This window comes from Heterocephalus glaber, unplaced genomic scaffold (assembly GCF_053883595.1).
Source record: "Heterocephalus glaber isolate CG9 unplaced genomic scaffold, H.glaber_assembly_v1.0 deba00000943, whole genome shotgun sequence".
NCBI lineage: Eukaryota > Metazoa > Chordata > Mammalia > Rodentia > Bathyergidae > Heterocephalus > Heterocephalus glaber.
This window is the reverse complement of record NW_028258175.1, coordinates 14,006,411-14,023,427: the sequence shown is the minus strand read 5'-3', so window position 1 is coordinate 14,023,427 and position 17,017 is coordinate 14,006,411. Positions and strand designations below refer to the sequence as shown.

General features: G+C 40.3%; 1 long non-coding RNA gene across 3 annotated transcripts in view; it reads left to right on the top strand.

Annotated features, from left to right (window-relative positions):
* Positions 1-17,017, top strand: part of LOC147828680 (uncharacterized) — a 208,398-nt gene that overhangs the window by 79,296 nt on the left and 112,085 nt on the right. For all 3 annotated transcript variants that reach the window (XR_015450499.1, XR_015450498.1, XR_015450500.1), the window contains exon 2: positions 15,800-15,863. This is a non-coding gene — a long non-coding RNA (uncharacterized LOC147828680). The remainder of the gene's footprint in view (positions 1-15,799; positions 15,864-17,017) is intronic.

Sequence of the window (17,017 nt, the reverse complement as noted above, 5' to 3'; positions counted from 1 at the left end):
AAGCCAAATTAAATGTTTCCTCCTTTAAGTTGTGGGTGTTGGGTATTTTGGCCCAGTGATGAGGAAACTAACTAATAAACCTCCTCCCCTTCTCTTTAACTCAGAGAACCAAAATGTCTCTTACAGCCTTTGCATCAAGCTGAACTGGTAAGCACCAGCAGGGGGTCCAGGAACCTAAGTTTAACACAAGCCCCTGGGGAGGGCTTGCTGCATAATTTGGAGGCCCCAGTGCAAAACGGAAATGGAGGGATTTTTGTGAAAATCAATTACTGGGAATCTAAAGGTGCCTCCAATAGAGTAGCACCCTCTGAGCATGGGACACTCCAGGAAGCCATGTCTGACTACAGGGAATTACTCAGTGATCTGCAGTGTGAAAACTTTGCCTCCACTTCTCTAGCTCTGAAGAAGTTACAACAGGCATCAAGTACAGATGGGTTTTGCTGCTTCTGTGAAGCAGAAAATTTTTCAAATAGCATTTTCTGTCTCTTATTTCTGTGATGTATTTGCTCATTTTGCAAGTGTTTTTGACCCTTGGGACAGTTGCTGATGTCTGGAGACATTTTGGTTTGGTTACAACTGGGAGTAGGGGTTTGGGTGGATACTACTGGCACCTTGTAGGTGAAGCCCAGCGATGCCAGTAAATATCCTGTAGTGCACAGGCCAGGCCCACAATGGAGAATTATCCAGACCCAAAGGTCAGTTGTGCCATGGATGAGAAATCCTGCTGAACACTACGTCCTGGGTTGTACTCACTTTCTGGATGTGAAAGTGGAGGCCTAGGGAGGCAGAACACCTTTATTTATTATTTCTTTATAGGTTAAAAAAAATCCATCTTGTTCCTGGAAGGAATAGTTGGTATGATTTCTAAAGATACACAGCATAAAATGAAAATAACCAGGAAATCAGTGGAAATATGTTTTCAAGGGCATGCTGTAGACTGAGGACAGATTTTTTCAGGCCTGAGTTTGTCTTGGTGAGGTTAGCACTTGTGCTCCAGGCCAAGGGAACATCCTCTTAGTGGCATCTCATCTTGTCTCCTTCCTGATTTAGAGAAGGCAACCCACCTGTTGTCATGAAAAATACCTTCTAGAAGTTACCAGGTAATTGGGTGATATTTCTGGATTTGTCTCCCTGTCTAATGTACATCAGTTAAACTTTTGACTCTTCAGTGCTTTCTGGAGGAAGTAATAATCGGAAACAAAATCGACTTGGTTTTTTTCTCCCCCTTTGCCCTGTATTTGTAAAGATTAATCTTCAGTATCTGTGAGTGCTGGGTGATTTGCAGAAACTGCAGCACTTTATCAATATCAGCCTGGCCTCCATTGATCAAACCCTCATTTAGGCTTCAGTACTGCCTGCTGGAAACAGCCCAGGGACAAGGAGGGAAGGGAAAAGGCCACTTCAGCAGCCACTTTGCCTTGGAGTTTCTGCTGTTTTTTGAGATGACCTTGGACATTGCTGATTAGTGTGGCCAGAGAGAGAGGTGCCAGGGTTGGGGCTGTGTGAGAGTCACTGGGTGGAGCAGATTCTGATGGTGGCAACAAAGAGCAATGTAGTGGTTTGGATTTAGGAGATAATCGAATTAGATGAAGTCATGCAGGTGGGCCCTGTGATGGCATTAGGGGCTTTATAAGAAGAGAGACTGAGCTAGCACACTGGCTTTGTCTGGCTTTGTGATGCCCATGTTACGATGCAGCACCAGATGCTGAGCAGGTACCGGAGCCTGCACTTCGACTTGCTGGGCTTGGAACCGTGAGCCAGATGAACTTTTGTGTAAATTCCTTGGTCACAGATACTTTGTTGCAGCAACAGAAAACAGGAAGACACCTGAAATAGACCAGTCAACCAAGCAGGTAAACTTGTAGTCTTTGGAAACAGTACCCCAACATTTTAGCACAAAAAATTTCAAAGATACATCAGAGTTAAAGTAGTTTGGTAGGGAATACTGTGTTACTATGTAGATTCTACCTTCTTTGGGAGATTTTTATTCTTGAAAGACAAAGCAGACAGCAAACCATAAAAATAAGTTATATAGCTTTGTAGAGTGTGGCAGCTGCTATGAAAAACAGAACATGTACAGGGGCTTGGGGATGCTGTGGGAGAGGTGATGGACAAGGTTGGTAACCCTACTATATGAAGACCTTAAGGAGGTGGAGAGTGAACCACTGCAAATCTGAGGCAAAGCCTTTCCAGGCAGAGCAGTGGCCAGTGCAAGGGTCCTGAGGTGGCTAACTCTCCTGTGTTCCAGGGAGAAGGAATGACAACCATGAAGTCAGTGAGGGAGGAGCAGCACGGGAAAAGAGCAGGAACTCAGTTTTGGATGTGTTCAAACAACCCCGAGGCAGATCTGGGACTTGGACCTCAGGCCTCCCAATCCTTCGTTTTAATCAGGGTTCTTCAGAGAAATTTTAGAGGCTGAGAAAGTCTACAGCTTGCCATCTGGGAGCTGGGAAACAGGGTAGTTTATGCTCTTAGTCCCACTTCAAATCTGGTCCAAGAGCTCTGACGTCCACACAGGAGCAACAGATGAGCCAGCTCAAACAGAGCAAGTTTACCCTTCCTCCACGTTTTGTTCTTTGTGATAGACTGGATGATCCCCTCACACCGATGAGGCTGATCTTTACTAAGCCCAAGGATCCAATTGCTAATCTTACCCAGAAACACCCCGAAATAGTTTTCACCAGCTATCTGGTCATCCTTGAGCCCAGTCAGGTTGACACACAAAATGAACCATCTCACATCCCCAGTTTTCATCACCTGTCTCCCAATCACTCAAAGACAGGGTGACCAGTCAGCCAGGAGACAGGAGGGTCTGGGGCAGAAATCTAAAGGGCCTTAGGAGACACTGCAGTTTTACACCAGCAGATGTTTTGCTGATCAGTTAGGTTGAAATCAAACCCCTTGTTATATGACAACTGTTTTTGTCACAAGCCACAGCAGAGGTCTGTCATCCTTACAAAGAGACAGCATGATTTGGAGTTGGACAGAGACGTGAGTCATGGCTCTGCCCTTTATTGGCCAAGTCTCACTTTCCTGATCAGGGCGGCCCTCCCTCAAGGTAAATGAGCCAATATGTGTGTGTGCTTCCACATGATGCTGGTATGAAGGTGGCTTGAGATGCTCTTGGGCTCTTTGTCTCCCAGAAATAAGCACAGGGGCCAAGGAGAGGATCCTTACCAGCCAGCACTGACTCCCAGCCTCATGGTCTCACAGGACTCTGCTATGTGCCTTCATCCAGTCACCCTTCCTGCACCATGATGCCTGAGTATCAGTTCCTGCAGGACTCAGCTCACACTTTTCATCCTTAGACAATGCCTTTTGTTACCGTGCTAAACTACAGGATGCGTTGTCTGATCCAGATACCTTCTGTACTGGTTCCGAGACCCCTGGCTACAGAGAAACAATCTTTGAGCCAGGGTGGGGCCCCGTGGACTCACAAACAAGGGGGCATAGATCACCACAAGATGGCGCTATTGAGCCATCGCTGCCAGTGGGCTTTTCTTTATTTTCATCTTCTTGATGAGAAATGTGATTTCCAAACAGTCACTGAAGGAACAAAACTGTGACTTGTGTCCCACAGTTAAGAAAGTGATTTGTCATACCTCTTATAGTCCTTCCATATCACTAGCAGTTAACAGTTCCACCCCTACACCCAGAGGAATTGGAAGGAATGCCATACTTTTCCCCATCTCCATCCATGCAAAAAATTTGGCACTTACTATAAGTATTTGGTATCTCAACACTGCTTCTGCCTTTCTGGGACCATGTTTTATATTTGGATTAGACCAGGATCCCCTTGAGCCTTAACCGGTGGTGGCTCTGTAGAGTCTTGGAGAATGGTGCCCACCTCTGTGGGACAGTCCTTGGAAAGCTGAAAAGCCCATCTCCAAAGCACCCTTGCTCCATTTCTGTATCAGTGAAAAGGGAGCAACAAGCCCTTTATGGCCAAGAGTTCCTTCTCTCCACTTCTTTCCGGAAATGCTATTGCTGGTGGCCAGGGAAGTCATTCGTCTCATTATCTTTCCCATGCTTATGATCCCTCGAGCTATGGAGAAACTGCTCAGAGGCCTAGAATGAACCTGTGTTTGTTGTAGAGAGAGTAGTTACAGCTGAAATAGAGAAAATGAGGTGGGATCATGTGCCTAGGCCCTGCCCTGTAATCCCTCACTCCTGCAGACAAGTCCTTGAGGAGACTTTGTGGGCAACCCTTGAAGTCAAAATGATTTGGCAAAAATACCACAGTGTTGGTTTTTTTATAAAATGGAGTACTACTCAGCCATAAAAAATGAGAAATTAGAGACATTTATAGTTAAGTGGATGCACATTGAGGCGATACTCTTAAGTGAAATAAATAGGACACACATGTGTAAATACCGAATAGTTTCTCTGGTGTGAGAAATGGAAAGTGTAAATAAGGACTAAATGTATAATAGGAAATGTGAAATAGGAAGAAAAGGGGCAAAGGGGAAGGAAGTGGGAGGGCTAGGGGAAAGGATAGAAGGGAATGGGATTAATATGAGAAAATGGAAAAATAGGAACAAAATCTTTGTAAATAGGGAGGACTGGAGGGGCTGAAGGGAGGGCAGGGGAGTGGGGAAAAAATAACCAGGAGACTATGTAAAGGTGCAAATTTCCAATGATGAATGTCATTATATTGTATACCTAAAATGTACCAATTATTAGAATGAATCATCGATAATGTAAAATAGGAAGAAAAGGTCCAAAGGGGTAGGGGTAGTGGGAGGGGCAGGGGAAAGGAAAGAAGGGAAAGGAAAAATGATGAGAAATGGAAAAAATGGAAATAAAGTCTTTGTAAATGGGGAAGGGTGGAGGGGGTGAAGGGAGGGCTAGGAATGGGGAAAAAATAAGAACCAAGATGCATTATGTAAAGGTACAATTCCCAATGAGAAATGTAATTGTGTTGTATACCTACAATGTACCAATAAAAGAATTTAATACAAAAAAAAGAGATAATTAAAAAAAAACCACAGTGTTATTGGCATGGTTGGCTTAACCAAATTTTATAATTGATTATGTGCTAAGTTGGTTACACATTACATTAGGTTCTTGTACAAACAGAAGTTAGTGCCAAGATGTATTTAGTGCCAAGATGTAAAGCAAAATCAATGGCAAACATACATTTTTTAACATTTAAAACTTACTTAAAAATTATTATTTTTAGGATTTATTCCTTTTTTCTGTTCACCTATTCATATCTGTATTTTTAACAAAGGTTTTATATATTTTATATATTTGAAATAAGTGTTACACTTGTCTCAAAATTGGAAAGGTACAAAAGACTGTCGAGTGAACGGTAGTTTCCACGTCTGCTCTTTTCCCAGCTACTCTTTTCCTTCCCAGGAATAGCATCCACTGTTGGTGGTTTTTTATGATCCCCTTTAGAAATGTTTCACTCTTTGAATGCACCCGCCCTTCCCTCCCTCTGCACTGTGTTTTCAAGAAAGGTAGCCACAGTCTGGTTTTAGATGTAAATCAGTTTTGTCCCACTGGTTCCCTGGAGAAGAGATTTGGAATCACTGTTCTCAGTTAGCCAGCCACCCCAGGCTGGAGTGTGAAATGCCAGAGATACGTTAGAGAAGATCAGGCATTTTAAAGACAGTTAGATGTGGGTACCCGGGCCGGGGATTAGCTCAGTGGTTTCACTGCCTGCTGCGCAGGTGCAAGGACCCGAGCTCCATCCCCGGTACCAAAAAAACCCCAAAAACCCGGATTTTAGTTTGCATCTCTATGGGCCTTGCTGAAGTAAGTGCTCACATCATGATGACTGCGATTAGCTTTATGCACCAGTAAGTCCCTTTTATTGTTTTCTGGCGTTTTGTTTTTTGCAAGTAACCTTTAGGTTGACAATTCAAGATACAGAGTAACACAGCTAGAGGACTAGGGGCAAAAGGTGCATGATGCAGGACAGGGACTTGCAGTATAGACCGGAGGAATGGCGGAGGGCATCTCCCAGGTGGAATGGGGATGGGCACTGTGCTCAGAGCTATGGGAAACTGTAACCTTAGAACTCACTGTGGTCAGGTCCCTTGTTTCCTGCAGCATTCTTGGAGAAATCCTCCATCCTCCTGCCTCTGGGCAGGATACTCACAGCTCTGGCCTGGATTGTGGTCTCCCTGCTTTTGCCTTTTCCCTCTGTCTGCTGCCTTCTGTTGGCTCCTTCTAAAATGCTGGCTTATAGCTCCCTACCACCTTCTAATTAATGTTAAATTCCTTAGCACACACGAGAGCCCTTTCTAATCCCTCACATCGATTTTGTCCACTTCTCTGCCTGCATCTACGTCTGGTGATTCAGATGCCTGGGTGTGCATGGGGCCCTCTCCCTGGAAGAGTCTTCCCTTTCTTCATCCACCAACCTTCTATTCTTCTTTCAAGACTCAGCTCAGGCCACCTTCAGCAGGTTTCCCAAGACTCCTTAAGAAAAAAGACCGGGTCTCAGTTGGCTCACAATGGATGTGCTATAACCGTACAGCTCTTCCTAGGAGATGGCCCACAGGGAAGAGGCAGGATCAGTCGGTCAGGCTTAGAGCTGAGGGTGTATGCATTTTTAGACCTGTGTGAGAGGGAGCTAAGCCAGTGACATTTGCTTTTGTGGTTGTGTTGTTATTTATGATCTTTCAGGGTGGGAGGTCAGTGGGAGCGATGAGTAAACATGAAAAGCCCAGTTCCTTTTCTTGTTTCCATTCATAGAGAAGATGCATCATATTTTAATTTAGCTTTAGTTTTACATTTTGTTGTTTCTTTTTGTATTTGCTAGGATTTGTAAATAGATTTTCCCCCCTGGGGACTGGAGATTGAACCCACAGCCTTTGAGCTAAATCCTAGCCCTTTTTTATTTTGAGACAGGGATTCACTAAGTCTTTTAAGTTGCACATACTGAGCTTAAACTCATGATTTTTCTGCCTCAGCCTCCCAGAGTGCTGGAGTTTTTTTTTAAAGGAGCTGTAAAGATAGCTTTTCCGGAACTCCTTCCTGGACTTGGTGTTTTGTTTTTAGCCTACTATATCACATTTTTTAAAATAATAAACTTAAGCTTTATTTTAATCAAACTGTAAATAACACACAGTGGAGTTTTAAAAAACGGTATATAATTTTCAAAAAACATTTTGAATTAACATTTGATTTATAGAAAAGTTGCAGTGTTAGAGAGAAGTCCTATAAATCCCCTGCCAGTTTAACTTTTCCCCAAGTTGTCTTACTTTACCATGGTGCATTTGTCACAGCTAAGATACCAACCCTAGAACCTATGAATTATATTCCAAATTTTACCTAGATTTCACTGTTTTATCTATTAAAGTTGTTGTTTTCTGTCCAGTATCCAGTTGAGAGGCCTTTAGTTTTGTGTCTCTCTAAGCTCCTCTGGTCTCTGACAATTTCTCAGTTTTTCCTTGTGTTTCACCAACTTGATATTTTGAGGAGCATGGGTCAGGGATTTGGTAGAGTTGGACTCAGTGTTATAACCTAGGCCTGGCCGCCCACCCTTTACATTATAAGATCAGATACATTATAAGATTCAGATGAGTCCCCATGTCTGGTACTCCCGGGAGAGACCCATCCCAGAGGAGACTGAGCCTGCTCTGATCCAGGTGCTTCCTCTTGTCGTAGTTTTGTCTGTAGCTAGCCACATAGTTAGATGGATCTTTGGCCAAAGCCAAGGCAGTAGGATCTGGGTTAAAACAATTTCACATTCACCTCATGCCTATGGGAGGCTGAATTCCAAGTCCCAGCCCCTGTGCAGCCTGCTTCACCAAATAATGAGGCGTTGGGTGCTTTTGAAGGCAGCTGACCTTTGGAGCAAATTATCCAAGGAAATCTGATTAGCTAGTTCACTGGGTCCCTGCAAAATGGATCTTGGTGTATTCCTGCAGCAGAAATGTCAGCATAATTGGAGTTCCTGGAGCTTAGACACCTTCTTTCTTGTTGTTTCCATCCTTTGAAAAAAAGAAAGAAAAGAACCAAACAAACAAAACCCAAGCCTCCAAAGAATTACGCCTTGACTTACTCTCTTTGCTTTTGCACTGGGTCTGGAGCTATTTCTGACTGCATTTACAACTTTATTAATCAGGGAACAGTCCGGTCATCATTTAAACAAACAAGCCAAAAAAACCCCAAAACCAAAAAACAAAACCCCAACCATTTCCAAACAGATGATGTGAGCTTAATAGAGATGGCCCAGCCAAAGACCTTAGATAAATAAACTGACTTTAATTCGAGGGAAAGAGCGTGGGGTGGTAATTACTTGAGGCTGTGTGCCATGCGATGTAACCAAATTTGAAACTCGCTAATTTCATTATTTTAATGGAAGTCTGCATCCCATTCATTAGGCTGACATATGACTAGCCATTAGTAACAGTTCATTTCCAAAGCTATGGTGGATAAAGCATGATTAGAAATGAGTGAGGGCCAGGCCTGGTGAAACTTTACAATGCTCAGAAGAGAACTTAAGGATGGAGTTTGTGGAAGGGGCAGGGAACACAACCAGGGAAATTACCAGTTGGGATGAAAGCAGCAAACTGTGCAGTCAAAGCACAGGCCTTGGATTCAGAGAAACCTAGGTTCAAATACTGTTTGACCCTGGGCAAGTCACAGCCCCACTGTGCTATTCAGTTTGCTCATCTGTGAAATAGAAGTAATTAATAGTTCCAACCTCGTAGGATTGCTTGAGAGGATTCAATGAAGTCAGTCCTTATAGCATGTATTATAACGCTTGGCAACTTGTAGGCAGTTCATTACTTTACCTTTTTTTTGCTACTCGGGATTGAACTCGGGACCTTGTGCTTGTGAGGCAGGCGCCAGAACCACTGAGCTAAATCCCCGGCCCGGCGGTTCATTACTGACAGCTCTGATTGAGAGGATGATTTCCATGATTAGATAAGTGTTTTGGGGCTTGGAGAGTTTGGTGATAAAGAGTTGGAGGCTGATAGGAGTAAAGTAAGTTGTCCAAGTTTACTGCATTGCTCAACTTCTTGATTCCCAATCTGATGGTCTTAAATATATTTTCCCTCTATTTTTGTTAGTGCGTATTGATTTTGTCAAATGTTGGATTTCACTGTGGAACTTTCATAGATGCGTATTAGATACTGTGGTCATATCCATCCCTCATACTGCCCTTCCGCATCTCCTTTCCTGAGGCTCTTTCTTCTTGTCTAATAGTCTCTCTTTTACTTTCATTTCATCTTTTTTCCCTCTTCAATGCCACATGTTAGGGAAGAAATGTGACATTTGTCTTTTTGAGTCTGTTTTATTACACTTAACATGATAGTCTGCAATTCCATCCATTTTCCTGAAAATGATACGATTTTAGTCCTCTTTATGACTTAGTTGTGTATATACATACAGTATTTTCTTTATTCACCCATTGAAAGGTGCCTAGGCTGATTCCATGTCCTGGCTATTGTACATTGTGCTAGGATAAACATGGATATGTAGGTATCACTACAGTACGCTGACTTTAATTCCTTTAGGTATATATCAGTGAAAGGTAGCTGGATCATATGGCAGTTCTATTTTTAGTTTTTTGGGGACCCTCTCAACTGATTTCCATAGTGGCTGAACTAATTTACATTCCTATCAACTGTCTATAAGGGTACCTTTTCCCCACATCCCTGCCTGCATTTATTATTTTTTGTAGTTTTGATAATAGCTATTCTGAATGGAGTGAGATGGAATTTCAGTGTAGTTTTGATTTTCATTTCCCTCGTTGCTGAAGATGTTGAATATTTTCTTCATGTAACTATTGGCTATTTGTATTTCTTTTGAGATATATTTATTAGGTTTACTTGGGCACTTATTGATTGGATTATTTGTTTTCTTGGAGTTAAGTTTTTTTGGTTCTTTTGGAGTTATGTTTTTTGGTAATATTCTCAATATTAGTCCTCTGTTGGGAGAATAGCTAGTAAAAAATTTTCTCCTATTCCCTAGGCTGTATTTTCACTCTTAATTCTTTCTTTTGTTGTGCAGGAACTTTTAAATTTGATGTAATCTCATTTTCTGATTCCTGATATTGTTTTCTGAGCTGTTGAAGTCCTCCTACTCAGAAAATCTTTGCCTGTGTCTGTACCTTGAAATATTTCCTCCATGTTTTCTTCTAGCATGTTCAGTTTCAGGTGTTATAGTAGGTCCTTTGTTCCATTTTGAGTTGATTTTTGTACAGGGTTAGAGAGGGTAGATTTATTTTCAGTCTTCTCCATATGGATGACCAATGTTCCCAGCGCCATTTCTTTTTAAAATTATTTTTATTAGTATATGTTTGTAATCCAAAGTGACTACATTGAGCTTGGAGGTTTGATACTTGTAAATCACTTTTATTCCTCCTGCCCACCCCCATTCCCTTCCTCCCCAAATCCCTTTCCCATCTCTATAGAGTCTGCCTTCCTATTTTTTAACATGGCTCTTTATTTTTGTCTTCAAATAATTTATATTTTAGGTCTCTCTGAGAACCAATGCAGAATTTAACCATTTGTGAGTGACTTATTTTCTTAGCATTATGGTGTCAAGAGCTATCTATTTTCCTACAAATTTATCTACTTATTTATCAAACTTCTTTGCTTATTTACAAAATTGTCTGCTTTACAAAATTATTTACAAAATTATCTACAAATTTATCTACTTATTTATTCCTACTTAAATTTATCCTTCTTTATGGCTGAGTTATGCATATCTCAATACCTATATATGTATATCTATATCTTTCACATTATTTTTGTCCTTTATCTGTTTATTATTATAATTTAGGCTGCTTACATGATTTAGCTATTGTGAGTTGTACCCAGCACCATTTCTTAGAGGCTGTCTTTTCTCCACCATATGTTTTTGGTCGTCCCTTTGTCAAGAATCAGATGCTTATAGCTACATAGGTTTATTTCTGTGTACTCTATTCCATTCCATTGATCTTTATGTCTCTTTTCATGCCAGTATCATGCTGTTTTTGTTACTACGCCTCCATAGTATATTTTGAAAGTGGGTATTGTAATAGCTCCAGCATTGTTCTTTTTGCTCAGGATTGCTTTGCCTATTCTGTATATATTATGTTTCCATAGGATTTTTAGGATTGTTCTTTCTAGTTCTGTGAAGTGTGTCATTAGTATTTTGATTAGGGTTTGCATTGAATCTGTCAATGACTTTTGCTGATGTGGCCATTCTTATAAGATTAATCTTCCAATGTGTAAATTTGGAATGTCTTATCTGTTAGTGTCTTCACTAAAATTTCTTCAGTGTTCTGTAATTCTCATCATAGAGGTCTTTCACTTCCTTAGGTTGATTCCTAGGTTTTGGTTTCTTTTAAAGTGATTGTGAATGGAATTTTTTTTTTTGGTGAGTTAATTATTGGTATATAGAAAGTTGTTGATTTTTAATGTTGATTTTATATCCCACTGCTTGCTGAATTTATCATATCCAAAAGTGTTAAGAGTTGTCTAAGGATAAGTTCATATCATCTGAAAATAAAGATAATTTGGCTTTCTCTTTTTCTGTTTGTATCCTTTCATTTTTTTCTCCTGCCTAATTGCTCTGGCAAACATTTCAAGTCAGTTGAATATAAATGGTAAGAGTGGACATCCTTGTCCTGTTTCTGACTTTAGAGGAAATGTTTTCAGTTTTCCCCCATTTGGTATAATGTTTGTTATATGTTTGTTGTATATAGCCTATGCTATGCTAAGATATGATCCTTCTAAACCTAGTCTCCTCAGGGCTTTTATTATGAAGGGATGTCAAGTTTTGTCAAAGACCTTATCTGCATTTATTGAGATGATCATGTGATTTTTTTTTCCTTGATTCTATTTATGTTGTGTATTAAATTTCATGATTTTTATACTATGTTGAACCATCCTTGCATTTCTGGAATGGAACCAACTTGATCATGGTGTATATATTTTTAAATATGTTGTTGGATTCAGTTTGAAAGTATTTTGTAAAAAATTTTTGTGCCTGTGTTCATCAAGGATATTTGTCTATAGGTTTCTCTTTTTTTTTCTGGTACTGGGGATTGAACTCAGGACCTTGAGCTTGCCAGGCAGGTGCTGTGCTGCTGAGCTAAATCCCCGGCCCTGGTCTATGGTTTTATTTATTTATTTATTTATTTATTTATTTATTTATTTATCTTTTGGTGTTGACAGTTGTGTCTTTACCCAGTTTTGGTATCAGGGTAATATTGACCTTTTACAGTAAGTTTAGAATGATTCTTCCCCTTTCTATTTCATGGAATATTTTGAGAAGCATTGATGTTTGTTCTTTAAAGATCTCAAAATTCAGCAGTGAATTTATCTGTTTCTGGAGTTTTCTTTGTTGGAAGACTTTTTATTACTGCTTAAATTTCATTGCTTGTTATTGATATGTTTAGGTTTTTTATATCCTGTAGTTCAATTTGGGTAGGTTATAGGTGTGTAGGACTTTATCCATATTTTCTAGATTGCCCAATTTTTAAAATACAGGTTTTCAAAACAGTCCCTAATAATTCTCTGGATTCTAGTGGTGTCCATCATCATATCTCCATGTTCACCTCTAATTGTATTGATTTGGGTCTTCTTTTTCTTTTGGTTAGTTTGACTAAAGATTTATTAGTCTTTCTTATTTTTTCAAAGAACCAACTCCTTGTTTCATTTGTTCTTCATAGTTTTCAGTCTATTTAATTAATTTCAGCTCTGATCTTTATCATTTTATTTGGTTTGATTTCAATTTGTTTTTGTTTTTCTAACACCACTGATATACACCATTGGGTTATTTGAGAGCTTTGATTCTTTTTTTATTTTGCCATATTGAATCAATATTTATTTCAGGACATGACATGTCAAAATAAAACAAGAGTCAGTCCTTGCTTTTAACAATAATATTGTATTATAAAAGCACTTTACAACTCCATCTCATCTTTGAGTGTAAGTTACAGGTATGTGGGCTAATCTGAAAGTATTTCTCTCTTCAGATCCATAATCCAAGTGGAGAGCTTTGATATTTTTGATGTAGGCACTGACAGCTATAAAATTCCCTCCTAGAACTACCTTTGCTCTATTCCAGAGATTCTGGTATGTTGTGTTCCCATTTTCATTTGATTCTAGGAATTTTTAAGTTTCCTTCTTGATTTCTTCAGTGACCCACTGATCATTCAAAAGCAATGTGATTGTGTAGTTTCTCTTGCTGATGATTTCTGGTTTTATTCCATTATAATATAAGGTTCAAGAAATTGTACTTAAAATATGATCTGTTTTGGAGAAAGTTTCCTGAGCTGCTGAAAATAATGTATATTCTTCAGTTGTTGGATGGAATATTCTATAGGTGTCTGTTAAATCCATTTGGTCCATAATATAGTTTAACTCTGATGTTTCTTTGTTGATTTCTTTTGCTTGGATTATGGTGGAATTATAGAGGAATATTATATTGGAGCCTATCTGTCCCTTTATGTCAAACAATGTTTGTTTTATGAAATTGGGTGAACCAACATTTGATATTGATGTGTGTGTGTGTGTGTGTGTGTGTGTGTGTGTGTGTATATATATATATATATTTACAATGATACCTTTTTGGTGGATTGCTCTCTTTGGTAGTAATGTAGTGATCTTGTTTGAAAGGGTGATGAGTTGCACCTGGATCCTGTTTTATTTCCTCTCCACTCCCACCTAATAGGCTGGTGCATCATGGATGCTGAGCCCTGCCCCTCCTTTCCCACAGGGAGGCCTAGTCAATGGTATGTTGTCTGCCTCAGGACTGTCTGCACTTCAGAGATGTTTTATTGTTGTTTTTTTCCCCTTTTGCACTCCTGGAGTCATTGCTATCCCCTATTAGATCATAACATGTGGGCCAGCTAGGTGCCCCACTTGCCCCAGAGGTCCCTTTGTCTATACACCTGTGGTGTGGCAAAAGTCCAAGGAGAGGCATGTCTCAAAAGCACTAGAGAGTGAGAGAAGCAAAAAGATCATGGATGGGGCAGCTGTGGGATCTAAGCAATCCACTGGTTTTATCCTGGTGCTTTCCAGGCCTCTTAGAAAACCACCTGTGAAGGGTCTTGCCCCTCAACACGAGGGTGCTGCCAACCACTATGCCTTCCATAGTCTTTGAGCACCCCAATGGTTAAACTTCTCAGAGAGTCTATGACCAACTCACTTCCTCCCAATGACTGTCTCTTGTGGTGGCCTCCCACCTAGCCATTGTGGCAAAGGATCCCTAGGGAACCTGAAATATGATTGTTCTGTGACTTCTGACCCCTGGAGGAGCTCCGTCCCAAACAAGAAGCCCTCTCTCAAGATGGCTTCTGGTAATAGCACTCTGAGACATGCTGTGTGCTGTAGTGGGTTGTGTGGAAATAACCACACAAGAGAAGTCACTTTTAGGTAAATCTCCATTCTGGATTTACAGCTTGCTCTAACTGTGGGTTTCTTCTGTGGCCAGGGCTGCTGGTCTGTTGTTTATCACTGGGGCTTCTGGCCCTCTCTGTGCTTACTTTTTGCTTTTGGATTGAGTTCCCCTCCCTCCTTGAGCCAGGGTTGGTTGCAGATGATTTGTGCTTTTTTTCCTGCCTTGTTTTTCTCTTTCTTTGGGCTTGCATAACCTCTTTCTTGATTCCTAGAGCTTTTCCTCTCATTGTCTCCTTGGAATGTTATTTATCCTTTCTGACTCTCTCTTCTCACTCAGAGTCATGCAAAGGATAGTTTCTTACCTGAAATCGTTATTTTTCTTATTATGCCATTTTCAATAGAGAGCTCATTCACTATTCAAAAATTGAAAAATAAGAGTATATTAGAGTGGGCAGTAAAAACTCTCCATCCTACGGCTGCCATTTTCTCTTTTCAGGCAGTCATGGTTATTTGTTTCTTTGTTTTAATCTTTGTAGAATCTCAGGAATATATATGCAAATATAAATGTATATACACCTTTTAAAAAATTATCAACCATTACGTACTTAGGATGTACTTTGCTTATCTTTTCATATCAGGGTATGACGAGTTCTTTATTCTTATTGATAATTATGTGTTTTCCTATTATATAGATAGATCATGATTGGCTTCATTATTGGCCTCTTTGTAGACATTTTGGAGTGTTTCTTATTGAAATCATGGTGGAATCAATAATATTGTACCTATCTCACTGTGTACAGGTTTGAGTACATCTATAGGCTACATTTCCGAAAGTGGAATTGCCGAGTTGAAGGATGAGTGCATTTATAATTTTGGTAATGCTCGAAGGTCCAGAGGTACATAGGAATGGTGGTTCCGCAGTGAGCATACACTGCCAGCTAGTTAAGAGAGGCTTACCAGTTAAAGAAAGTAACAAGAACAAACCGCTTGACATGTTGCTTAAAGAACAGGATAAGATGAAAGTTTAGAGATAATAATGTCATTAGAAAGACAAAAGGTGGAGAAGGCAGAGTGTGTGGGAAGAAAGCATGGAACTGCTCGTAAAATGAGCCTGGGTTTGAATCTTGATTCTGCTCCTTATGGTTGTGTGACCATGAGTAGGTTCTTTCAGCCCTCATCTTAAAGTGGAGACAATAATACTTCTATCATAGGCTGCTGAAAGGGTTAAGGGAGCGTGTACAAATAGCAAGGAGCACGATGCCTCACATTAATAGGTTCTCAGAATGGAACTGGGGCTTCTGGGTAAGTAACAAAGATCATAATGACTCACAAGGAGCCAGTACTATATTACTTTACGTTAGTATCTGTACTATGTTAGTGGGGAATAGCTGACATCATAAATGTGTTTACTATTTGACAGGCACTGTGCTTACTGCTTCCCATGAAATATTCCTCTTACTCCTCATGACAATTCCATAAAATATTCTTTTTCTCCTCAGTTTGCAGATGAGGAAACTGAAGCAGAGAACTTGACTATGCTGTCCAGTGGTCCAATGGAACACAGTAAGTGGCATAGCTGGTCTTTGAACAGCCTATCTTGGAGGGCCCCTCTGCTCAGCATCCTGTTCTCCTGATACATGCATTATAGGGCAAGGAGCAGGCTGTTCCTAGAGACAGCGACATCATGGGTGGAGCAGTTACCTACCAGGGCAGACAGCTCCCTTCTTAGCTCAGCGTGACCCAGTTCAGCTTCCTTATCTCCTAGGAAGATGTCATTCTGTTCAGAAAAGTTCAAGGAATTTGTTCTCCTTGCTGGTCAGTTTTTCTTTAAATGATTCATGACTTGTGATTACATGCGTGTTGAGTCAGAAATCAGATGAAGATATTCATCTTTATGTGAAAAACAGAATACAGCTTAACTCTGTATTCAGGATGCCCTGGATCCATTCCTTGGTGGTGGTTGCAACTCCTAGGATCTTAGAGAACTTTAAGAATCTAGTGAAAAGTAAGCTTTTTAAGGGCAGACGGACTTGTTTTTAACAATACAATACTGGTATTAGAAAAATGCTGGTTATCACAGGAGGCACACATGTTAAATGGAGAGAAGGATACATGTGATAAATCAGGGGAAGTGGACTCTTAACCACAGAATGCCAAGGAATTGTATTGCTCTTGTTGTGGAATCCAGGTACCATCCCAGCCGCTGTGGCATCAGTGAAACCACAAGTGTTTGATAGGGTAGAAGAGATAGGAACAACTTCTTTGCCTGTGGGGCATTTTGATAAGGGAGGGTCTCTAATTCAGAGTGATGTTAGCTCTTTTTTGCCTTGTGGGCTATTGGCATTTCATGATCTTGGGCATATATTCATATGTGTGGAAGAATTTGAGTGTTACTTAGACATCTTGGCATACAGTGCCAAACTCAACATTCCTAAATTTATTTACTATCTAAGGGAAGCACATTCCCAACTATAACTTTATTTACAAAGGGCTCTAATCTGGTGTGAAGTCTGAAGGCATGTTTGTTTAACAAGTTAGTCAATTAGCCAGCAAGAAAAGAACAAAGGAAAGTCATTATGCAGATGTGTGCCCATTCAAAGGTGTTCCGGCCTTGAGATGCTTTCTTCACTGGGGATGGAAGAGGGACTCAACTCTGCAAGATTCCAGTCCCTGCTGTGTTTATTGCTAATTCATTTCTAATATTAGATCATGAATGA